Here is a 17,553-nt window from a genome sequence, read left to right on the forward strand (position 1 = left end):
AAAACTGAATTGCAAACTGGCTTTAGTGTAACAGCCATGAGTAACTTTCTCTCCTGTTTGTTCAGCTTTGTATATTTTTATAGTCTGATGATCATTTGAGATTAATTGCAGAGGATAGAATGATAATATGCTTTAAAGAAGTAAAGTAGGGGAGAAGCAGGAGGTCTAGACCAACCTTCAGAAATCAACCAGCTGTATGCTGTTGCACATTTGAGCTCTTAGATAAATGACTGCAAATGCATGGGTGAATAAATGAGCACGTTGAAATTACTTTGAACTTTCTCACAATCACCTTTTTTTTTTGTATTATGATTCTTGCTACCCACTTACTGGAACAAAAGTAAAAATATTTTGAGACAGCTGCATCATGGGAATTTCTCTGCAAGTGAATGAAATAACCAAAATCCTTGTTTTCCTGAATGACAGCCCCGTTGCACAATATACATAACCACTGCAGAGGAGAAATTGGAATAATAGGCATTTGCAAAGAAAAACTAGTACTTAATATCCTTGGGAAAAGTTAGGCTGCCACAGTTCCTGCCCCAAAATCTCACCTTCAGTAACATAATGGACTAAACACAAGTCACTTTGCCATTGTTTTCTGCTTAGAGAAGGAACACAATTGCGTGCACTCCACAGATGCAGCATAAAGAAATGGCAGTTTAAGCAGATGTGAAGCGGCATTAATATCAGGCTTAGCAGTGTGATTGCTGGCTGATAAAGTGCAACCAGATAAACCAGAAGAAGAGACCGAATTAGGATGTCTTTGCTGGAAGTAATCTTGGAGACTGTAAATATGATAATTAGGATAGCTTTAAAATCCTTTAGGTGCCTTTTTGCAGTATATTAGCTGATAAATCTGACTAGTTAATCTAGTAACTGGTGATTGCTAGGGATAATTGAAAATGCTGAAGAATTTAATTTTTTGCCGAAAAATTCATGTGAATGGGGGTGGAAGAAATCCTGTTTATGAACATTTTGCAAAAAATGTAGCCTGTTTTCAAGCACCTTCAAGTCTTGCATGTACTTATGCAGCCACTGACCGAGAAGCTTTATCATTTATGAGCAGCCCAGATGGCACATTGGGATTCAGAACCCAGCCTAAATCTTTGGAAGACTTGATTTAATTTTGGCTGGTTTAAATGAATCACAAAACTGTCCCTTCTCTTTGTATTTTCTGAACCTAAGCAGTCTGCAGTTTGAGAGGGTTTTTTTGTTTGTTTTTTTGTTTGGCTGTTTGTTGTTGGCATCCTAATATAAGAGATGTCTTTTTTTTATCAGAATAAATTATATCATGAATGTTTACAGCAATGATTGGAAAGAGGGTTTATTAAAATTTCAGACGTTGCTGATGGAAGCTGAGGAAATCTTGTATTTTCCACCTTGTCACTGAAAACATACCCAAGTATGTCTATCATCCCGGTAAGAGATTCACTTGGGACAGCAGCTTGCTGCTTATCACAGAACTAAATAGATACAGTGGATTCAGATAGAACAAGTCCACATCTTTCTCTCAGGGCCAACATGCCGACTGAAAACCTAATTAACTGCGATATAATGATGTGTCTTCTCTTGGGAACTACTGGTCTGTGATAAGGATAGGGTATAATGCAGGTGAATGCAAACTACTAACATTCAGCATTAGTAAAAGTTTTAAATGGCTACCTAAGTCTCTACGAGCTGCATTGTCTTAATGTAGAAGTCATCTTTCTAAGATATTTAATACACTGGAAACACTTAAATACTACATCTTTTCCACTTCTTTGATGCAGTTCTTCTATCCTTCATAAATGAATTAGCATGTCTAAATAACCCCATACCACTTTTATTATAATTAATCTATAAACAGTTTCCTGATTCAACTAAACATCTAATTTATGCCCAGTTTTAACGTCTTCAGTGGGTCTGAGGTGAAAATTTGACCCTTCTTCTGAATTTAATGATACAGCTTTCACTGATAATGATACATGATCAAGCCTGAGCTCATGTAACTTACTTATTCAAGGCCAGTGTTCTGGCATCATTAAAACATTAAAACCAATGCACAGAGTGTGGTTTCTATGCCACAACTGGTACACAACACATTTTGAGTGACATCATTCTTCTTTCATTATGAACAGCTATTCTTAGTTTTCACTAATGTGCCAATAAGTTGAAAGGGAAAAGAAGTAAACGAGCAGAATATTAAAGCAAAACAAAAAGCAGCTCAGAATGAAAGTGTGCATGCAAATGAACATATGTGATAGTGGCAGGAAGTGGCTGCATCCTAAGTCATCTGCCTTTTTTCCAGGTTTCACAGTATTCTCTAAACTCTAAAATTATAATGATGGATCAAATCATGTTCATAAAATCAAAACAAAAGACAGTGTTACTAGGTTGAACAGATATACCATGTAGAGTTTGTTACCATTTGCTAATCTTCAAATCATTTATTAAGATCAGCTCTCATTTTTTAATTTCAGTAATCAGTGTCACTCTGTTATGAAAGCACCTCTGCAGTCTAGACAGTACATACTCATTTATGTGATAAATAATGGATAAACACTGAGCGTGCCATTAGCTGTTAATGCAGTAGATTGATTCCCTGCAGCACGTACTCTCCATCCTTGTTTTAGCACTTATGCCACCTGTCTCTTGCACTTACTGTATGATGCTTCGATAATGAGAATGGGGTTCCCTGATCATTCTTAATTTAGCTCATTTTTATCATTGCATAAGTAGGTTGGCATTACTGTGACAGATATGCAAATCAAAAGGTGCCTCACTACTACTTTTATGACTGCTATCTCTATTCTATCCAATGCTTTTAGCATAATGCAGATTACTTGTGGATAACCAGAGAGAATCTGTAGACCTATTTTCTTTCCACAGATTTCCATTTTAACATATCACTACTGCTTTGGCCAGGTGGCTGGGACAACGACAAGTTATTTCAAGTCTCTGCTCCCATTTCCTTCAGCTGTAGGAGCAGGCATTCAAAGTGAATTAAAGCAAAGAGACAAATCAGTAAGTCACCAGGGCAGGATGGCATTCAAACAATATTTTGAAGGAAGCCAAGTGTGAAATTGCAGAACTGCTGGCCAAGTTGTCTCACAAATCTTTAGAAATGGCCACTGTGCCAGACTGCCAGACTTCCACCTACAGCAAGGGCTCTAAAAGAGACCTAAGGAACTGCAGACCAACTGCAGACCAACAGCTGACTCCATTCCTGTTTAGGTAGTAGAATATATCTTACAGAGTAAGACAGTTGCTCACATGGATAAACATCACCTCTTGGGAAGAAGTCAGCATGGCTTCTTTAAAAGGAAAGGCCATCTCAACCACCTGCTGAAGTTCTGTGAGGGCTGTCAAGCACACAGATAAAGGGGGACTAAATATTTTTGATTTTCAAACTATCTTTGACACAATTCCATGCCAGGGGCTATTACAAAAGGTAATTTTCCATGAGTATGGGGGAGATGTTCTGTTATGGTCTGAAAGCTGGTGAAAAGATTGGGCAAATGGAAAGGTTTGATGATCACCACACTAAGGGTGTCGTCAGTTACCAGGATTCAGTGATTTAACCAGTTTTATTCAACACCTTCATCAGTGACATGTAGTAGGATGTATGCAGTGAATTCTCCAAAACTTCTTTTTAGGCAATAAAATGCAATGCTAATAATAAGGAACACAATAAACAACTTGTTAAGTTGGGTAAGCAGGCAAGGAGGAGTCATACTAGCTTCAATGCAGACTACAGAAAAATCATCTAAACTCCATACCAGCACAATGTGAACCGAAAAGCTGTAACTCAGAGATCTCGGAGTTACCGTTGACGCTTCCTTGACGTCATCAGTTTAATGTGAGGTGGTAGCCAAAAAAGCCAATAAAATGTACATCATCAGGAAGGATATTGAGAACAAGACAGGAAACAGATTGCCATTTTGTAAGATGTCAGTGCATCCACATTGTAGTACTATGTGCTACTCCATTCACCAAAGTTCAAGAAGACACAGTGGAATCAGAAAATGTATAGAGAAAGCAGCTAAAATTGTTGAGGAGAAAGAGCAGCTGTCTCATAAGACACTAAAAAAACCCAGGAATTTTCACTTAGGGAAGAGTGTAGAGGCATGTATGATCTAAATCATGAAGATGACAAAATACTAAGAGGCAGCCAACAAAACTAGAACATCGGTTTAAAATGTATTTTTAAAGTACTACTTTACAAAGCAGGTAATAAATTACTGGAAAACGCTACTTCTCCCCAAAATGCATCTCCTTCCGACACAGTTGGACAGAGAATGTTTGGCTGAATGGACCACTGCTCTGAAACAAGGGGCCATTTTAATTCTTATATTCTTGTGTAGCATTTGAGGCTAACATAGGCAAAGTACCCTACTTGCACACCTTTGTCACAGTTTCAGTCAAAACCAGGAAAATATGGAAAAAAGTGTGCTTCTTTACGGACACAATGCAAAGACAGATCAGCAGACTGGAGGTGCTGCAGATGTCAAATGTGTGTCCCACAAATAAAACGAAGGCCCAGGGCAGGACATGGAGTTCACAGCAGATGAGGAAAACTGTTTTTAGCCTCACTAAGGTCTGTGGATGTTACAGCTATGAACATGTTGTTTCTGCATGACAGAGCAGTGTGCCTCAGCATTGTCAATGCACAGTAGTTGACGGATGTGAGTGTTGTTATTTTAGGTGTTTTGAATGTTTTTGACCCATGACAATGCACTAGATATGGCATGGTCATAGATCAGGGCAAGAATGTCCATGGCAGATGCATGATTATACGTGCATAAGTAGAAGTTTGTGATTGTAATGTGATTCATTATGTACTGATTGTTCAAAAGGGTGTTTATATGTAGATTTGTTACAAATACTCGTATATGGTTCAATTAAATAAAATTCTTCTGTTGTAGATTCTAACAGTCTAATTAATGGTATATTTTTTCTGTACATAGTGCCTTCCTGTTTTCTAGGTGGTATTCCCAAGGTGTTCCTTACTTTCGATAGCACATTGCATTTAATCTCTTTATGGGGACTAAAACATTCAAGTCCTGCTATCCAGTTTTGCATGGTTCCCCCAATTCCTAGTGTTCAAAGTGGGAGGCCTATGGCTACAACTGGATAGTGAATTACCATCTAACTGTTGGTCTGTAAGGAGATATACAAATAAATGTGAAAACGTTCTTTTTTTTTTTTTTTAATCTGTAACATTATATTGTAGGAAAGGTGGGTGGGGTAAAGCAGAGGAAAGGATGGACACAAGCAGCTGGAAGATGAACTCTTCCCTCAGTAATCCAGGAGTTAAAGCAATCACCAAGTGTATGAGAAAGTTTGGTTTCGTTCTTTCCAGTTGCAGAACAGACTAGAATCTGTAGCTCCCACTTCTTATTCTTTCCGACATGCTAGAGGATAAGTTTATGTGGGGAAGGTTTCTTTTAATTATTTTGGGTGACTGTGTATTTTGTATAAATAATAAAATACTCTTTATTTTGGAGATTAGCATTCAGGTTTGATCTCTGAAACAGGACTGAGGGCTTATTGTGACCTTGGCTGCTGGCAGCTTGTTTTATGTGAAGGAAAAACTGTCAGATGTAGAATATTCAACTACCCTGTAGCTCAGCCATTCAGGCTCTCACATAAAAAGAGTGGGAGATATAGTTTGAATCTACTCTCTGCCTCATTCATGTATAGCCATGACTTTTTAACCTTGCAGTTACTTTACTCTCTCAGGCAAAGAACTGAACGTGTGTTGCTCATATTGGGTATGCATTTTGACCCTTGAGTTATAAACTAAAAAAGGGGGAGAAAGGGAAGAAGGATGCAGGGAAAACATACATTATTCCTGTTGCAGTTCTCTGAATACAATCCTCCCCACTTCCTGAAAGCACCTTACAGTCAAAAGTATTCAAGCATTTGGAAAACATTTTCAAATAATTTCAAGACTATTCAAAATGCATTTTCTTGAATTCAAGATTCCTTTTTAACTTGCATATTTCTACATAGGCACAGCTAACTCATTTTGCCCCTGGATGGGCACATGTGACTTTTCCTGAGCACATGGAAGAGTGTTAGCGGAGAAAACAGTCTTTAAAAAAATAGCTCTACTGAGAACACAGTAAAAGCTCGTTTGTGTCTTAGTGTGCCAGAGCCAAGACCATTGTGGTATGGCCAGAGGTTTCGGGAGGTCTCCAACACTTATAGCTGTAGTCTAAAGGAGCTATGCATGTGAACAGGTCAGGTTAGTGTAAATATATCTAACAGAAATACAGGGATCCAACTTGATACATCTCTTGAGTTCCATGTAGTCTGAGACAGCTCTCCAGATTTAGTTCCTCACAGGGAAAATTGCTACTAGAAGGTATTTATTCCAGAAGAATTACTACATCTTCTTCTCAAATCCATTTGTCTTTTCTATGGACACAATGGAGAATTAATTTTTTTTAGAAGCTTTTAGTCAGAAAACTGACTTCTTTTTTTTTTTTTCCTCCCAGCACTTGTGTCTTGCAGAACTATTAATATAAGATTAGATACTAAAATTGAAGTTCATGAGGAAGGTTTCAAAGTAGTATCACTGGAACGAAACCAAACATTGAACATTATTCTTGAAAATTAGACAATTATTGCTTACCAGAACAACATAATTCACCAGCAGCACCAGAACATTCCCAGTGTGTACAGCTAAAGCTTGACTGGCAGGGTTTAAACAAAAGTTCAGTAAGAAATCAAAAACCTTGCTAATGCCATAGAGATGCAGGGAAGCTGTCCTTTTCTACCTACATTTCATATTCTGTTTTTTATACAAAAGAAAGACTGCCTTGGTTGAAGATATTTGTAATGTTAGTCACACTGGTCACTTGCATTAAGCCGTGTAAGCAAAGGTTTGGTTTCCCATTAATAGTAACATTCTTCCTTGGTTAAGAGGAGTCCCCAGGCACAGCCCATGGAACAGATACTTGACACTATCTCTTCCCTTGATAACAAAAACCTCCTTGACCAGAGAAAGTTTCCCTTCTCATTAAAATATAGACTGGACTATCTGGAAAATATGCTCTGTTGGGGGTGTTGTCAGCACCAAGAACAAAATCTTTGCCTGTTCAGATAAGGGAGGAGATTCCTGCTCTGGCTGCAGCAGAGTTTCCCTGCAGGAGGTGTTTCCTCACCCGAAGGTCATGCCCATGACCAGCTGCTGGGTCTGACCCAGCCCACGTTCCTACTCCCTCAGCCACAGCCCAGTGTGCCTGGCTGCAAGCATGGCCGGAGCCATCCTTGCGAGTGTGAGGTGCTCTGCTGCCAAGGGTGACAGACAGGCTGGCGCAGGCCAGCGGCCAGGCGGTCATGCAGGGAGGAAGCAGATGGGGCCGGGAGCATGGCCTGGTCATGGCTGCTCCAGGACACATTGTCACTGGGGCATGGGCACCAAGTACTCCCAGAGCAGCTCCCCTTCCCTGGGAGCCTGGGCCCGGAGGTGCACCTCAGACTAGGTGATGGGAAGTGGGATCTTGCTTGCAGTGACAATGCCATAAATCTGGAGAAGGACCAGAGCTGCCATTGTCCCTTCAGCTTCCGCCTTCCCGCTCAGGTTGGAAAGAAGTGCAGGACCACACTGTGAGCCACAGCTTACCAGGCTCCTGCTCAACCCCCGGCCAACCTCACTGGGGGAAACCAGGGAATGTATTGATCTTTGCTGCATAGATCATGAAGTATATTTAAATAATGTCATTCACTTGATCACTGAATGTCATTTTGCTTAAAAAAAGGACTAAAATGTGGAAGACTAAATGAAGTTGGCATGTCTCTCTGTGTATGCACAAACTGATTTGACTGTAGCAAAAACGTTCCAAAAAATATCAGAATGTAGACCCATTAATTTTGACCAAAAAAACTATTTCCTCAAAGGACTGTCAGAAAAGGATTCACTTTTATTTAATCTATTCATTTTGTGGTAGAAAGCTGCACCTCTTATCCTCAAACTAAATTTATTTACTCACATTTAAGAGAAAAAAGCGAGCCTAAGAGATGCCCTGAGATGTAAAATTCAGCAGATTTTGCTTCTGGTTCTATTAGATTCTTTTCTTCTTGAATTTCAAAGACTTTTAAGTACCTGAGTCATGCTACATAGGAAAATTACACAAAACAATTTGACTTTCAGAAGAATTATTTTTATGCCTGAATATTGGAAAAAGCAGTAAGAGGCCAGCTTAAAGTACTAGGCATATCTTATTGTCAGTCTTATAACACTGAGCTATGTTCAGCTGTGATAGTCTACTTTTCTTGGCAGATTTTCATATTGCATTCAGGAAAGCAAAGTTATTTCAGGCTGAACAACAGCAACAACCATTCAGGTCCTTCAACCAACACATCCCATGTATCTTCACTGTCAACTAATCTGATTCATGTATTTAAGTTATTACCCCGCCAGTTTATTGGAAAGGACCATGTCATATATCCACTTCAGGGGAAAGTTACAACAGCCTTAAGAAAAAACTTGCGCTGAGTACCAAGATGTGGCTGATACCAGGAAAAGGGGGAGCAGCTGGCAAATAGAAGTGGCACAGTCCCTCCCTTCCCATGGCAGCCTATCAGTGCTGTGACTTAGTTTGTCCTGGCAGACTTCTGATGTCCCGGGGCCTTGGGTGTTTGTTCTGGTTCCTTGCCTGTAATCCCACCTACAGAGTAAGATATCAGACTGAGACTGGGGGCCAGTTAAACTTCATGCTGATCCTATGATATTCTTCCCCAATTGCATGAGGGAAGTCCAGGGCAGTGATGGAAATCTCCCCTCTCTGGCTATCAAGCAACATATGCCATCCTTGCCTCTGTGAAATCCTAGTTGTATTGCTCTAGGAAGGTGCTGGGAAAGAATTATATATATAGATAGATAGATAGATAGATAGATAGATAGATAGATAGATAGATAGATAGATAGATATGGGAGGCAATGGCTGACAATGACAGCAATTTTTTGACATCCGACTTCTGATAAATAGAATCAAGTTATTGATTCCACTTGCCGTCCTATATACAAACCCCATCAACACGTGTGGCGGAAATGCACCAAAAAGGAGGAAATTGCATCCACTCAATAAGAAAGGTCACAGAAAGCACCAGGGAGGTCTGCTCCTCCTGATTTTCTTGACTGCCAGCACAAAGTGAAGTAATAATCTTTTAGCTTCAGCTTCCCATCTGTAGAAAATGCCTATTTTCTTGATTATGTAGAAGGCTTGGGAGAATAATCTTTTTAGAAGCAGTTGCACACTACAGCAAAAGTAGCCATAATGAAGAGGCAGCCTCCCCTGGCAAAATCTTCAGGGGAGTCTGGAGGTGACATTTGGCTGTATCCTACATGCATTACATAGACATATATAAAATACTTGGCATATGTAGCACTTACAAGAAATAGCAGGCTTTAAAAACAGTCAAATAACTGATAAAAAAAAAATATGTGTCCTTAGATAAAAATACAAATTTCTGTTAAATAGTTTAAAAATCCCTACCTTCTTAAAATTCTCCTTAGTAAATCTCTGACTTTATTCTGTCACTTCTAAATATCTGAAGTCTTTTTTGAGGAGCAGTCTGAATCCCAGTCTGTCCCAAGAGACTAGCACACCCATGTTCAGTCAGCTCTAGCAGGGCTCTGACTCCATGGGAACAATAACAACATGATAGCCTTGTCATCTGAAATATCCATTTAGCATCCTATTTTTTCAAATATTTTATGTTTGCTCTTCATTGCTGTTTTTGTTAACCTAATTCCTGTAAAATCTGAAGCAAAAAATATGTAGTTAAGTTTCACAGTGCTCAAGGATTATCTGACTGATGGAACTGTGATATGTTAGAAAATATCTTGTAGCCCCAAAGAGAAAAACAAATATCGATCACAGAACCTATGAAAACATTCTGACTGTTCTTTCATTGAATGTTTAGCTGTTATAAAAGTCAGTTTGTCAGAGTTACAGATAACAATACAGCACACTAAAAGTCCAATGAACGTGTACCTATACAAAGTGTATTCCATCAAGCAGTACAGTCATTCATGTAGATAGCTTTAGTCTGTTTATTACTAACCTGATTGGATAATCAAGATACTTATAATGGATTTAATTTGGTAATAATAAAGTATTGCTTATGCTAATGGTACTATCCAGATTAATAGGTTTTTAAACAGTTGGTGCTGTTTTATTGTATCTTCCTGAGCAATAAGCTCGTGTATATATGCATTGTACATTGAATGATGTAGACTGATAATTCCAGCAATACCATTACAGTGTTATCAATATGGGACATCTGAAAGGTTTTTTTCTTATCAATTTAAGGTAAAGTTGAAGCTTATGAAGGAGAAGTGTTCTCGATGTTCAATGTGTGCAATAGAAGATAAATAGCTGACAGAACACTAGGAATGTGGTAGTGTTTGAGTGCCTCACCACTCCTCACTCAAACCATCTGTCAGGCACTTCAGGGAAAAAAAAAATACATAACTTTTAGAAATGTTTGTTCTGAAAATGGAAATGAATATTTTTTTATTTATTTCCAGTCACGTAGATGGATCTGTTTCTTATAACATGCCTGCACAGAGATATGGTGCGTATTTAATTGCTTCAGAAAAAGGTACTGAAGGCTCAGGTGGCCCATGCAAGATGAGTTTGAAATCTCTGTTTGCTAAAGGAGAAGGAGTGTAGTGGATGAGGACACATGGAGTGCAGTTTGACATCTTCAGCTTGTGTCCAGCTTAGGTGCAGATGCTGAAAAAGCCAGTTTTGCCCTTGCCTGTCCTGCTCATGTCCTCCAGCCCCCATTGCAAGTGCGTTGCTGCAGCCACTGACAGTGCAGCTCGCACAAGTACTAATGCCAGCAGAGAAGAGGTAGTGGAACAATGGAGCTAGTGGCATTGGGAAGGGGAAGCTCATCTCTCTCAGTGATACCAGGGGTTTATATCACTTTAAGCAGCTTGTGAAACTTAATTTCAGAGCCCCAGATCATCAGGCTGCTCAAATATATGCCTAACTTGAAGCACAAAGACTATCAGTAAGAAAATATTGAAGCATATGTTTCAACTTAAAATACATTATTAAGTGCTTCCCAAATTGACATTATTTCCTTCTCAGTATTTCTTCTCTTCCCATCCAGCATAATTTTATTTTTTTCACTCCCTGCCAATATGCATTTTATTTCCCTCTTTGCATCTTGCCAATGATCCCTTGGCTTTCTGATTGTGTATCTTTTCATTATTTGAGGCTACTTCTATCTGCATGTGCAACACAAGGCCAGGGCACGGTTTTAGCCCTCTGAATACTCTCATGGATGTTGTTCAGCAGTGAACATGCTTCCTGGCAGGGTTTTGGCTTGTGCCAAATGGCAGTCTGCCAGAAACACCTGAGCACAGCCCGGGGAATAGCAAGGGCTTGGCGCTGTTCCTGCCAGGTATTGTGTGTGATGCCACTCTGTTTTGGGAAGGCATTAAAGATGCAAGTCCTCAGGGACAGAGAATGGGTTCTAGCCTGGTTCATTGACTAGCACAGCTATAGCTTAGCTGTCTTCTGTGTTGTATGGGTCTGGTTGCAAAGTAATTAAAATCAAATTAGAAAAATCCAAATAACTTTAAATGAATTTTGATTTGGATTTCCATACCAGCCTGTTCTGGCATCAGAAGTTATGGTATGGAGGAAAAATTTACTTCTGCACCATTTCGGACTGCTGCACCGTCTCATGTGGCCTTGAAGAGGCAGATAGGGGAAATAAAAAGCTTGTAAGTACTGCACTGTAAGTCAGCTAGTCAGTCCAACACATTGTAATTAAAGATTGCAAACTGTAGGCAAGTTTAGGTCACCAGCTATCCGATTTGCTGGCCCAACTATTTGTTTAATCAGAAGAAGGTTTCATTCTTGATTGCACTAGCAGGACTTCACTGAAACCAAACTTGAAACTTTCTGTTTTCTCAGGACTTAGATGTTTGTTATGCTTTCCACAACTGTTTTTCCTCAGTTGTGGTAGCTTGAATGGCACAGGGTGTGCAAGCAATAACTGGTTATATTCAACCAAATGAGTAATGCTTATGGACTCCGAAGTCCTGTTGGGATGATACTGGAGGACTAACAAATCTGTCAGGCTGGTTTACTGTCAACAAAGCCACCTATTTCAAACTGTGTATTATCTCCTCTAATAGACTATTCTACTCTTATTTCCTTTAATTTGTCTGAAGCTATATCTGACCTCATGGATTCAGTGATTTCCACACCCTGTCACCGCCAAAGTCTCCCACTTTCTTACTGTATCCAACTGCAAGAATATTTTTTGCATTTTATTCTTTTAACCAAAATCCGTGTTAATTTACACTTCAGGAACATCTGTTGCCTACAGTCAGGAACTGTCTTTAGCCAGTTTTATTGCTCTGAAACCAAAGATGCAATTTCAATTTTTTTGAAAGAAAAGCATTTGCCTAAACTATTTAACAGACCTCTACATCTACCTAGGGCAGAGAAACCAAGACAAAAAGATGGCCTTTAATTAATTATATGGCTGTGAGTGAGGCTTCCATGCCCATTGCTCATAACACACAGGCTTAGCTGCTGCAAACTTTTCTGTAATTTCAGAAATTTCTGAATTTGTTTTGGAAATTGTTGAAATATAATTAAAGTTTAAATGAAGATGCCACAGACTTTAATTTGTTCTTTTAGTAATTTCTACAGTCCAGAGACCTTGAGCCAGGAATGCGATGGCCACGCTGTAAGCCCGGGAATGAATCCCTACTTACACATGTTGGTATCTACCAACTGACTGTCCCCAGCTGAACAGGCATCTTATTAGTTCCTTTACAAAACATTGTTATTACATCGGTAATTACAATTTTTAGCTTTAGAGTAAAAACGCATTTTAAAGCATCTGTCAACGTCTTATTGACCAAAAAGAAAATATTTTTTTTTTTCCCCATTTCCAGTGATTCCTCATATTTATACTGAGACCACAACTAAAGTTGTTAATGAACATCATCTCATTAATGCAACCTGTTTTGATTCGGTAGCAGCCACCCACATGAAAAATCCAATAATTCTCAAAAAGTAAGAAAACCATGTTCATGTATACTAATAGTCACTGGAGATGGGAAAGTGCTTCTATTAGTGTACTGATTTCGGCCAAATCTTACTTCTCCTCCTAGAGATGTGTAAGAAATGTCACTGTCTATGAGAAAGGATGGAGGGCATAGGACTGTGAAGTCTAAGACACTTAAGCATTTGTTTAACTTCAAGCCCAAGAGAACATAACTGAAATCACTAAGTTCATTCCTGCAGTTAACCGTAAGTATGCCTTTACATACCAGCTTGACTTCAGACTTTATGGTACTATACTGACTCTGTGCAATTTTACCCAGCTCCCATTCATGTAAGAATTATTGTGCAGTCCTTAGTGGGTCTTAAGTGATATTAAATATTCTATTACAGAAATGTTGTTTCCATTACAGTTTACAATTTTAACATTTAAAGACTATCATTAAAATATGTAGCTTTATAACATACTTTGTTCGTATATGTAGCAGATTGCTACTTACTGGCAACTGGTCATGTATTAAGTTTTCAGAAACATGTTTCCTGAATATGACTAATGACTCATATCCTTTTTATATCTCTTTATTACAGATGAATGGTATATGGATTCTGAAATGCAAAACACATGCTGAACACCTAACTGGGCTGACAATGGCTCAAAAATATTAGGATTTAAAAAAAATCAGTTAATACAAAGTTTGCTATCTGGGTTTTTCACATTTATAAACTTGTAGTATTCGGAAAATAGAGTTTATATTGATCTTTTAACTATTAGAATTGGTTATATCATGACAAATCAGTGTCCTGCTGGAGATCTTCAAATGCATTTCTATCTTCAAAGCAGAAAATATTAGATGCTCTGCAATGTTTCTTTCATTATGAAAAAGAAAAACAGTTGAAGGATGAACTGAAATTTTCATTGAATGCTTTCTCCATATAATCTTTTAAACTGAAAATCATTAAAAACCCCGAAGTGGTCACATGTTTGCAGAAAGAGAGGCTAATTGTGACTGAAAAAATCCCCCATAAAGTGGTAGGAAGGTAAGAGCTGCCACTACTGCAGCCAGATTAAAGCTCTAATTTATTGTCCTCAAAGTGTGGCCAGTTACATGGCCTAGAGAAAGAATTTCCTCTTTTTGTCTCCTATATCTTTTCTGTGATACATCCTCTTCTGTCTGCCAGCAAATGTTTTAGGGACTGAACTCCTGGGCATCTGTGTGCATATGGCTGTCGCTTCAGTAGCTGATAATGGACCATCTCACAGCTAACAAGGCAAATCTTGTTTTGAAGACATTGGTGCTGTAGTACCCCACTGTATTCTTCTGCCCCAGGTCCATGAATTAACCATGTGCTGTGTCAAGAAGTGGGTCTTTTTGCTTGTTTTAAATCTGCCATTTACTAGTTTTCTTGGAGGGAGGGAAGAAGGGAATGTACCTTGTGTGTTGTTATATTGAGAACATCAGTGAGTGTTCACTTCTGGATCACCCTCTCCTCATGATTAATAATTTAATATAAACTACCAATGAGATGGCCACCATTCATAATCCACAAACACCTTTGTGTGACTGAGCGCCAGCGGCTGGCCTATGTGCCTTGGGGGTTGAGGGGCAGGGAGCCGGAGGAGCGAGAACTGGCTCCCAAAGGGCTTCCACTGTGGCAGCCAGTGCTGGCTCCCACCCTGCCTGCCTGGGGATTTGGCCTGTGGAGTGGTCCCACTGGGAGTACAGTTCGCAGAAAATGACCAAAAGTGCAATGCACCCTAGATTTCTACAGTTCTATAGCTTTTTTATCCCTTCCATTTCTGAATAACTCCCAATAACTGCTCTGTCTTCTTGGCCATTGCTGAACACTGAGCTGATGGTTTTGCAGAACTGCCAACAATGACTTCCAGACCTTTTTTTGTTTCTTTGCTCAGTCATAGCCAATATAGACCCTGTGACTGTGATAGTGAGTTTAGAGTTAGATCTCTCCCTGGTTTGTGCTTTCTGACAATGAATTTTATTTCCCTTCTATCTCCTACATATGCGAAACCTGGAATGGTACAGTTTCAGGTATTAAAGAGATTTTAATGTACTGTATGACAGATTGGTTAAGACTGTGACAGAACTGGTAGACACACTTCAAACTTTTATTATACACATTTTCAAACTGTAAATACATTAAGATGATCATTCTAAAACATATTATTTTATTTCTTTACTTTCCAGATTAAGTTTTGATTAAATTCTCTGTGAGAATTTTTGAGAACAATATTTCTTAGTAACAAATAAGTCCAATAAAGAAGCGTGATAACCTTTAAAGACATATTACCTATTAATTTCAGTGAATTAGAATTTTAGATGTTTTATCTACTCCAATGTGCAAGAGCAGAATTTAAATCAGTGACTTGAAAGTGAAGGGCCCCGATGAGCCTCAAAACTTAAACCTTTCCAGTTACGCAGTTCTGCAGATCTTGAAAAAATCAGTCTTGTAAAAGTATTTATTTATTATCCACTATTACAGCAGTTGAAACAGCATTGACATCTGTTTCAACTATTTTGATAGCAAAAATGATGTGTTACTATGCATGAATAACTCTGTGGCATGAGACACAGGTAAGCAAAGGACACTCTCAAGGTGTGTCAAACAAGCTTTGACAACAACTGTGTAAAGTTTCCTTTGAGCTTGTTCAACCGAATAACTAACTGAAAATTGCACTATCAAAGGTAACTATTAATACTATCTGGCAGTAAAGGCAGTTGTTCACTCATTTGTTAAAAAAGCTTAACCAATACCTAAACTGCAAATACTGTGTGTGTCAGTATTGCAAACACATCCATGTTGTACTGATCATCCCCAAACTGAATATTTTCTTGCAGTTATAGAGATAATTCTTCATATTTATCCCACTTTTGGCAAAAGTGATGATGTAGGGGCAACACTTCCTTTCAGACAGAGGATTTATTTTTATCTCAAATTATGCTACTTACTCATTAATTATACAGAACTAACCTGACTTGCATTTGCTCATGTCCGTCTTCGTGACCTTCCAACCCCTGAGTTTACAAATGTTCATAAAACAAAGATTCATTCCTAATTCAAATCAGGTGTGTGAATGCCTGGAAAGTTTTGGAATGGGAGAGAATATAAGAAAGTCCAAGACCTCTAGAAAGTGTCTGAGGTCCTTCAGTAGGTGGCACACTTCCCTCTGAATCAGCTGTGAGGGAAGGTATTTGCAGGATGCTCAGGGCACTGACCTGTGGGAAGATTCCCGAGACAGAAAAACCAGGAGGGCAACCAATGTGGTTTGGAAGGTTCCCATGACACGTACCAGAAGAGTAGAGAAGACAGGGTAATATGGCCCAATTTTAGGTAACTGTAACTTAGTTAATGCCATTTTTCTTACCTAAAGCGCCCTCTGCCAATTTGGGATGTCAAGATATTCTCCTTTACTCTGTTTTCGAGTTGTCTCGACTCACTGCTAAGAGTACTCTGCCCCTCTGTCTCTCTCCAGCCCATACATGAAATTCTCTATACTTGAAGCACTCAAGGTTTCTTTGAATTGGAAGATGACGCAAAATTGTAAGTTGCCCATTTCAGAAGAATGCTAAACTAAAAGCTCCCAGGTCTAATGGGAATATAAATAAGTAAGCTTTTAGAATATTAAGTCACTTAATTGTTCAGGTTATAAATAACTCAAAAGCCACTAAATCATGCCCCGTCTTTGGCAGGCTGTCACTTCAGCTGTTCCTAGAAAAAGTGGGGCAAGGGTGGGTAGAGAACCGAGTGCAGTATACAAAGTACTTAGGAGCTATTATTTTTTATTTAAGGAGAAATAACCAGTGCCTGATAACATGGCCTGCTTGTTGGCAAGGCAAAATATTTTAGCAAAATGCCTAGGAATCTTTCAAAAACTTAATTAGATTGTGGTAGTAAAAAGGATTAACAAAGCGAATCTGGCTATGCCACTTACAGGGTTCATTTATCTCATGTTAGAAGTGCACGTAATCACTTGACTGAATTTCTGGTCAGCATTGCAGACTTTCCTATTCAGCTGGCTAATTAGCTGTGAAGAAATGGAAATAAGTAAAAATTATCAAATTTTGTTTAAAAATCTTTTCCCAGAATTCATGTGCTTTAAAAAATCGTTCCCATGAAAGGGCATAATTTCAGAAAATTCTACTTGTTTCATTTTTTCCCCTTTTCCAAGGTCAAGTGATGACATGTTATTATCGAGCTGTTGATACGCACAGTATGTTAGTTCTGCATCTGGAAATACTTTATGGGAAGAAAAAAATCACTTACTCTTTTTCTTTTTTTTTTTTTTTTTTTTTTTTTTTCTTGAGGGAAAGCTCAATATAGCAGAAAAATATTTTTCCTTCAGGAAATAGAGCGATTTGTTCATTACCAAGCAAACAGTACTCCCCTTCCTTTGGGCCCTCTGCCAGAGTTATTTACACACAGGCTTGTTCAAGCTAACCACCTTGGCTTCTTGCTCCTTCACACCATTTGATACTATATGAGCCTGAAGCTGTTGTGGATA

Source organism: Streptopelia decaocto, assembly GCF_964273445.1.
Source record: "Streptopelia decaocto genome assembly, chromosome: 3".
Classification (NCBI taxonomy): Eukaryota; Metazoa; Chordata; class Aves; order Columbiformes; family Columbidae; genus Streptopelia; species Streptopelia decaocto.